Source organism: Notamacropus eugenii, chromosome 6, assembly GCF_028372415.1.
Source record: "Notamacropus eugenii isolate mMacEug1 chromosome 6, mMacEug1.pri_v2, whole genome shotgun sequence".
Taxonomy (NCBI): domain Eukaryota; kingdom Metazoa; phylum Chordata; class Mammalia; order Diprotodontia; family Macropodidae; genus Notamacropus; species Notamacropus eugenii.
Genome location: NC_092877.1, coordinates 180679502 through 180688910, shown reverse-complemented (window position 1 = coordinate 180688910; position 9409 = coordinate 180679502). Strand labels below are relative to the sequence as shown.

Below are 9409 nucleotides of genomic sequence, written 5' to 3'. Positions count from 1 at the left end.
TTGGAAGATAGAAAGAGGACAAGTTGCAAAATTTTACATTCCAAACAGAAATATATATTAGACACTATAAATGATAAGCAACTTCAGGAGTTGCTTATCATTGTGAAATTGTCAGACTTATGCTTTAGGAAAATTACTTTGGAAGCTACGTGAAGGGTAGATTGAATTGGGGAGATACTGAAGGCAGTGGACCAAATGGGGAGGAAATTCCTGTAGCACAGGTGCCTAAGTCTGCTACTGATAGGAAAGGAGGTCTTTTTAACAACCAGAAGGCAATAGACAATAAAGTCATGAGACTGAGTCTCTGATGCAGCAAGTCTTCAAAGTGACTTAATAAATAATAAATTATCAAAGAAAGGAGCTTCCAGAGGGCTAATAAAGGTACAGAAATGCCTTTAACAAATTTCCCCAGAAATAATGGACAATAGGCTCCGTATGTCTGCTTTGCTGCCTCTTTCTAGCTTGAGCTTTGGCATTCTAACTATAATTATCCCCAATGATAGATGAATATTCCAACCTGTGTCTTGGCTTGTATTTGACTGTAGATTTATAAATGGAGTACTATTCTTTTTAAGAATAAACTGAGACAAATATGCATTATGGATACACATGCAGTGAGCTCAATTAATATAACAGTCTTAAAATCATAGTAATTTCTATATTATTTTTTTTTTCAGGTTTGCAGGTTTTATTCTGGGGGCCCAGACAGAGGAGGGGGCAGCTGCCCTCGGCCAGGACTGGGTGAGAAGGGGGGGCTGGCAGCTCCGGCCTCACCGGTACAGGAAGTCGGCCTGGATGTTGGCAGCAATCTCGGCCTCCCACTTGTCCCCGTTATTCAGAAGTTTTTCCTTGTTGTAAAGCAGCTCCTCATGGGTCTCCGTGGAGAATTCAAAGTTGGGGCCCTCCACAATGGCGTCCACGGGGCAGGCTTCCTGGCAGAAGCCACAGTAGATACACTTGGTCATGTCGATGTCATAGCGGGTTGTCCTGCGGCTGCCCTCCGCCCTGGGCTCAGCCTCAATGGTGATGGCCTGGGCTGGGCAGACAGCCTCACAGAGTTTGCAGGCGATACACCGCTCCTCCCCTGAAGGGTAGCACCTCAAGGCATGCTCCCCTCGGAAACGTGGGCTCAGAGGGCCCTTCTCAAACGGATAGTTGATGGTGGCGGGCTCCCGGAACAGGTAACTCAGAGTCATCCCCAAGCCTCGGAAGAGCTCTGTCCACAGCAGTGTGTGGGCTGCACGGTCAGTCACAGACTTCATATCCATAGTGGGTTCCTTCATATTTACATACTTGTAGGAAGAGGTGGAGGAGAGACTGCTGTGTAGACCTCTGGCCAGGCCTGGTCCTGTGCCTGCCACCCGGGAAAGGACACGCAGCAAAGTCATGTTAGAGGTGCTCATCGTGTGCCCGGCAGGGCCTGGCGGGGAGGGGCCCCTTGGGGGCGGGGCCGGGGGGCCCGGCTCTGCTCCTGACCTTGGACTGCTCCCTTCCAGTCCCCTGGAACCTGGTTTGGTCTCCTGGGGTGAGGGGGAGGGAAGCCCCGGGTGAAGGGGCTGAGGAGCCACGTCGTGACCCCAGTAATTTCTATATTATTGTAATAAATAACTTAAAACAAGTTAATATTTGATTTATATTCAAAAGATTAGATTTATGTGAATTGTACTTGTGTGATTCTATTTTTCATGTTTATCATTCTCTATGAAATTTACCTTTGAAAATCAAGCTAACATTTTCTTGAGAAGCAGATAAAGAACTGAAGGGTACAACAAGTCCGACACCAATACCAAAAACAGGTCTCTGAGCCAATTTTTAAAAGGATATGTTGAAAGTAAGAGACAGAACTTAAAATATTCCAGGACTGATTTCTCTAGATTTGCCAAAACACAACAACAACAACAACAAAATTATCTTGCCAAAGTGAAATTTTTCTTTCCCAGTCAAGTAAACTTGCTACTATCTTTTGTATAAAATAACTTACTTAAATTAATTTTCTCAAGAAGTAGAATGTTATCATCTACTCTATTAATTAAAAAATTCCACTCTAATTCAATTTATCTCTTTACCTTGTCAACTGGGAAATTCTGAGAGATTTTGTCATTATTATCACTGGAATTCAGTTATAATCTCTCTATGCAGTTCTCCTGTTTTAGTACCTTTGTCTTTATGGGATGTTTTTTTTTTTTATTTTTCAGTTAAATGCTATTTTTCTCAATTGTCATTTATTTTTTTTCTCACTCAACTACCTTCTCCACTGGAAAAAAAAGAAAAACAGAAAGCTAGTAACAAAAATGTATAGATAAATAAATTTCCACATTGACTTGACTCATGGCAAAAAAAATATTTGTTTCATTATGCCAATTATTCCATCACTTCTCAGTCAGTAAAAGGATAGTATTTATTTTCACTGATCACATAAAATTATGGCTGATTAAAGTGTTGATCAGACTTAAGCATTTCAAAACATTTCCCTTTTATAATGTGGATATTATTGTTCATATACGAATAGCAACGAGTGGGCATCTAGTTGTGAATGGAATACTTCAAAAGATAGGCTTTTCTGCTTTTAAATGATCTTATTTGAAAGTCTTCTTTATATTGAGTTGAAACCTGCCCACTAATGTCTCTCCGTTCTTCATCTTACACAAAATCGTCTGTGCTACATGCTAACAAATCTATTTCTATCATCTGGAAATGCCTTCCTAATCCTAGTCATCTATCTCTGGATGATCTTTGTCTATGCTCCTTCAAAAAATAGGTTTCTACCTTCTTTTGAGTGTTCATTTATTTCCTATAATGTGGGATTCCATTTCTGTTACATTGTAAACTATGTTTGAAAGAGTTTGGATTTTCTTCCCTTATTATTTCCAGAATCTTTCATCTGTCAGGGAAAAGATATTCAGATTGCATGGAAAGAATTTCCCAGGGACTTTTAACATGAAGGGAGTCAATTAAGTCTCTTTAATATGGTTCTGAAATGGGACATATTTTTTAAAAAGGAAGGGAAAAAAGCCTCTGTGTTTTACAGGGAAAATGACAGAGAATGCTAGCGAAAATGCCTAAAATCCTAGAGAAGGACACGTGAAAATATGAAAGACAAAACAGAAATAAATATCATGGACAGTAAATCTGTAATACGAGTTCATGGAGTTCTGGGCCCAGGAAAGGGACAGGATGATATATCTCTGGTGCTTATAATGCTTTAGTTAAGGAAAAGCACGTGAGGTTGAAAATGGGAAGGATGCTTGACAGCTTTTCTCTGAAAATGCATTTTGACAAAAATTCCATTTATGAAAGCAAAACTAAATATCTAGTTTTTAAAAGAGTAGTTTTAGCTTCTTGAGCATTGAAATTTAATGTTTTTCAGGGAGTGGATGGGTTCAGCTACTCAGGAGTTAAAATGACACATTAAAAAAATTATTTCTGTACACTAAATGTGCTCTCACCTACTATGAAACTATGAAATCTTTTTGAGTCAAGAGAACTTGAGAAGGATATAAGGATCTAACTGGGCATGAGCCATTTCAAGTGTGATTATTTTCTGCCCCAAACTAAATGATATAAGGTAAAACCTAGATGAATTGGGGAATCTAGGTCTATTTGTATATTTGAGAGGGATTGCTCAGGGATGTGGGGGATGGGGAGGAGGTACAGCCATGTTTGCACCTGCACAAAGGAACTTGAACTCATTATATGGATTTGGAGAGCCATCTAGTGGCTCCCAGAGAGATTACATTTTGATAGACTATAGATCATGATTTTAGAATTGAAAGTCACTTTAGATGATACAATTTTACCCCTACATTTAATAGATAGGAAACTGAAGCCAAAGAGATTATTTTCCTGTCATTGCTTGTGCAGTAGCAAGAGTTGAACCCCATCTCTCCCACATTACCATGCTTCCATCCTCTGTGTGGTACCTCTGTGTGAGGTTGCCTGCTCACTCACTTGCCTTTCTACTCTGAGTGCCAAAGTAAATCAGGTGCTCCTCTGGAGAAAGGAAATCTTGTTGTTTAGAAAGATATTTGACAATTAAAGTGTATTATTTCTAGATGACCTACTCAAAATTAGAAACTGGAAAGTAATGGTTTGATCCATATTTTTCCTGAAGTAAAGAAAATATGTGGAATTTTAGGCAGACACTATAGTGAATGAGTAGGTTTCTTGTTTACAAAAGGTAGCAATAAATCCAGAGAATATAGACAAATTCATATTTATTCCATCCTTCCATCTAAAGCTCTATTTGAAACACAACATTTATGAAGAAATATGTACCTAGACCTTGGAAAAATATATTGCTAAGGTTCAAACAAAACTGAGAACAAAAGACTGACAAAACTTGAATTGTCTTGTTTTCCCAGCTGTCATTTTTTAGCTCTTCTTGTGAAACCCTTTCAATGCACAAAAATAAATTGTTATATCTGTAATATGTTTAAGGCATGATGTTACATATTGGTGATAAACCCAAAATTAAATAGTTCCTGCCCCCATGAAATTTTAATTTTCTTTTTTCACTGCTTTATTTTGTTTTGTTATAGGCCATCTTATAAAACATAAAGAGAACCAAAATTATGTTTTCCCAAAAGATTTAAGAAAAATAGCTAAAAGGAAAGAGTATATCTAGTAATGATCTATGGTTTTCATTTTTAATAAGGATGACTATGGGTTTTAATCTAAACAAATTTTTATCAACTATTTCAATGATTTTTAATTGATTCCAGTTGACACCTAATATCTTTCTTGACACAGTTGTAGGGACAAACATATTATTGTTTGGTCTCAGCTTACTTTACACTGCATCACTTTACATGTGTTCATATGCTTGTTGACATTTATCATAGGGTAATAATATTCCATCATATTTGTATTGCACAGTTTCTTCAATCATTCCTCAACTTTTGGGCACATAATTCCCCTCCCCACTTTTCACAATTATAAAAAGTTCTGATATGTTGATTTCTGTATAGATAATTTTTTTTCTGTTAAAAATATTCAGAAAAGGCAGTATAAACTAATAGTGTGTTAAAACAATTTGCAAATTTTTTTGTGAAGTTTTAAATTATTTTCCAAAATAATTAGAAACAGTGACAGCTTTACCAATAGGAAAATGGTGTCTGGTTTTGTTGCAGCACCTTCAACATCATAGTTCTTTTATCACAATTGCCAATTCAGTGGGAATAAGGTAAAATTTCAGATTTGTTTTAATTTGCATTTCTCTGATTATTTATGGTCTTGAACACATTTTCAAATACTTATTGTTAGTTTGCATAATGGGATGAAATGCAAAATCCTCAGACTGACATTTAAAGCCCTTCACAATCAGACTTCTGTTACATACTTTCAAATACTCAAATACAAAGTCAAACTGGTCTGTTAGCTGTTCCCTATACATATGCAATGAGGATAATGAAAGGATGCTTTCTCGTTCCTCAGTCTGCTGAACTGGGGCACTTTCTAAAGAGATGAGATAAACAAAAGCCTTGGTCCCATCTGTGGGGGTGGGAGACAAGGCTTTCCAAAGAACTTGGAAAACAAGAAGCTTCTGATTGGTCCTTACATATATCTCCTCTAGCTCCCACAAATCAAGACAGTCTGATACATCAAGAAGGGCTGGTCACTGAGCATCAAGAGATGCCTATTCAGCAGACTTCAATGGAACAAACAACTTTCTCTCTTCTGAGTATTTCACTCACACCTTGAGACCTCTCCCTGAGACTTTCTGTAAATAGTGAGCAGTAATCCTACCCCCAGAAGCAGTGGTAGTAATTTATACATAGCACTGAGTAAATGTGTGTACATGTACATACATACATACTCACACATAGTCTATATATGTGTACATGTAAATATACACAAGCATACACATCCATAACGTATATTTATTTGTTTATTCTTTTGTTGGGACAGCAAGGTGGTGCAGTGGATAGAGTGCCAGGCCTAAAGTCACCAAGACCTGAGTTCAAATGTGACCTTAGACACTTATTAGCTATGTGACCCTGGAAAAGTCAATTAATCCTGTTTGCCTCAATTTCCTCATCTGTAAAATTATCTGAGGAATAAAATCTCAAACTACTCAGATATCTTTGCCAAGAAAACCCCAAATAAGGTCATGAAAAGTCAGACATGACTGAAATAGCTGAACAAAAATAAGAGTCTTTGACTACTTCATCTGCTTTGCATATCCTTCTATGAACACAGCTGATTCTGAAACAGTCATTTCTAGCCCCTACAGCAAACTTTTAACTTTAAGAGATCAAGAAATTCTGGGCCAATGTGCTCATTGCCCAGTAGAAGTTGCTTACTGAAGCTACAGTAGTAACATTTCCAGAGTAGAATACAATTAGCAAGAAAAACAAGAGGAATGTTCCCATTTACCAGAAGATATGAACACTAAGTTGTCCAGACAGTTAAAACAAAATTAATAAACTTGATCAATTGCTCCACAAAATACTTCATGCTTTGATGTTATAGGATCAACTTCTGAGGGGAGTATAGTAGGAGTGATGGAGTAGTGTTTCATGTTTTAAATATTGATCCTTGTAATATTATGTCTTTTTTCCCTTCATTTTACGCATTTAATTCTTGAGGTTGAGAAAATAAATAGCCATTTTATGCCTTATCCACTTTCTAAATTGAATACTTTTTTTAGAAGATGACCTAAATGTGTGCTAACCCTAAATTTTAAAAACTATCCCTGGGGGTGGAGCAAGTTGCAAGAGTGAAGTCAGAGATTCATATGAGCTCTCCTCTAAAGTCCTCCAAATACCTTTAAATGACACTAAACAAATTCTAGAACAGGATAACCCACAAAAACAATTTGCCAGCCAAAGACAAGTTAGAAGTTTGGCAGAAAAGGTCTGTCACACCTGACTGAGAGTAGAGCACAGTTCAGGGGTGCAGGCTGTGCCAGCACAGTCTTCCAGGCTTCCTCTACAGCAAACTAGGAGCAGTCCTTAGACATGACTGAATCAGCAGGGGCAGTGGTTGCTTCCAGAGCTCTTAGCTCACAGACTGATCAATGGGTCAGAATGAGATTATAGAAGTTGGTTTGGGAGCACTGTGGCAGGACTCCTTGCTTTGTTCATACTTAGATCTGGGTCACAGTCCTGGGTGGCAGTCCCAGGATGAGGAGAGGGAAAAGTATACCAAAGTCAGTGGCACAAGGTAGTAGGGACCCTTATCAAAGTGCCAGGGCAGGAAAGATCGCTTGTGGTTTCTCACAGACCAGAGCACAGGCCAGGAGAGTAGTAGACACTCTTGTTACATTAGAGCACTTTGGAAGAACCCAGAACTTACAGGTTAATAGAAGTAACTCAAAACACCTGCACAAAACCCCTGAAGCCTGAGACAGTGCCTCTTCCATCCTGGAAGCAGAGCCTTGCTTTAAAAAACAGTTGAAAGTTGACTTATAGTCTGGGAAAATCAGCAAACAACTGAAAAAAATGAACTAGTGACAGTTACTATGGTGACAAAGGAAGATCAGAAAACACATTCAAAAGACAACAAAGTCAAAGCTTCTACTTCCTAAGTCTGCAAGAAAAATATTAAATGGTCTCAGGCCATGGAAGAGCTCAAAAAGCAGTTTCAAAATCAAGAAAGAGAAATAGGGAAAAAACTGGGAAGTAAAATGAGAGGGATGAAAGAAAATCATGAAAATGAATCAGCAACTTGTTAAAGGAGACACAAAAAATAACGAAGAGTATAATATATAAAACATATTAGGTCAAGTGGTAGAAGTGGTTCAACAAACCAATGAGGAGAAGAATGCCTTAAAAAGCAGAATTGATCACAAGAATGGAGTAAATGGAAGCTAATGACTTTATGAGACATCAAGAAACAATAAAACAAAACCAAAAGAATGAAACAATGGAAGACAATTTGAAATATCTCATTGGAATAATGACTGACCTGCAAAATAGATCCAGGAGACGTGTGTTATTTTAAAATGCATGCTTGTGGATAAATAGTGATTAAAGATTCATTAAAATGTCTTTATTTAAACTATTGTTCCATTTTGTAAAGAATTCACCCACTCCTGCTCCAACACACATTCCACTAATGGCTAGAATTCTTAATTTTTATCTAGAAGAGTGTTTGGAATTCATTGTTAGTTTTGAGATTGTACATGTAATGAAAATTAGACATTAGAGTTTATAAATTTGTGGATTGGATATTTCATATTTTCCCTCTTATTTCCCCTAATCATTCACTTTCTGACTCGCTTCCCTCTCTGACAGTGGTTTCCTTGGGGGTTTGGATCTCATAACATCTCAGTAATGCATGATTCATCAGCCTACATCTCTACTTCATCAACACTTATTTGATAAAATGAGAAGAAATTTTTCAAACCTCATACTTAAATTATGTTGCTTCATTTAGGACATTAATTCTGTTACCTGTAACTTACAGTCTTTAAGTTTTTCAAGTAAGTTGAGGGAAAATGAAATTATGAGAGAGGTCTCTTAATCAACTCCTCTCTCTCCCCGTGACAGTGACAGGCAAAAAAAAAAAAAAACAAAAAACTTAGGAGGTTACAGAGGGCATAACATACAGTACCAGAGATGTGACAGTCAATATTTACCCCAATCAGACTACAGTATTTTTTCTGGGTGCCATTTTTTAGAAGAGTATTAATCAACTGAAGAGCATCCAGAGAATGAAACAATTATTATAAAGGTCTTGTCATTAAAGGGTTACTTGAAGGAGTAGATAATATTTAATCTAGGGAAGGGAAGACTTGATGGGGTAAACAAGTAATGAAAGATATGATAGATGTCTTCAAGTAACTGAAAGGTTCTTGTGTGAATGAGGACATAGAGTTATTCTGCTTGACTCTCAGGGGCAGAAGTAAGAATGACATATTAAATATGAAAAGAGAAAAAGTGGGACTTGACATAAGAACAAACTTCATAATTATTAGAGCTATCCAAAATTAAAAAGACTTTGATGAGAAAATAGTGACGTTGGCCTCACTAATGTTCTTTCAACAAAGGATAGACGACTACTAGGTGAATATGCTTGAATATTCTCTTTCAGGAATATTTTTCTCCCAAGTATATGGTTACTAAGGTTTCCAAATTCTGAGATTTTCTAGGATTCAAATTTTCAAATACAATCTGACGACATCTGCACTGAATTTTAGGACTTGGGGTGTTTTCTTAAACTCTATGAATTAAAGAAATGATTTGGTCTTTAAAGCCTAAAATTCTTTATGAATCATATTTGTTTCTAACAATTCATATTATCCTTATGTATATATTTCCACTTGTTAAACTACCCTATCATTTACTGTTTCCTGCTGTTTCAGAGGAAAACATTATAATCGTAATCAAAAAGTGATTTGAGGCCATTGCCAATCTATGAAGTATGTTCCTCTTAAAAGACTGAAATAATTTATGGGAATTTCACA

General features: G+C 37.0%; 1 pseudogene; it reads right to left on the bottom strand.

The window, feature by feature from the left end:
• Positions 1 to 664: 664 nt before the first annotated feature.
• On the bottom strand, positions 665 to 1557 carry LOC140512500 (NADH dehydrogenase [ubiquinone] iron-sulfur protein 8, mitochondrial pseudogene; annotated as a pseudogene).
• Positions 1558 to 9409: the final 7852 nt, after the last annotated feature.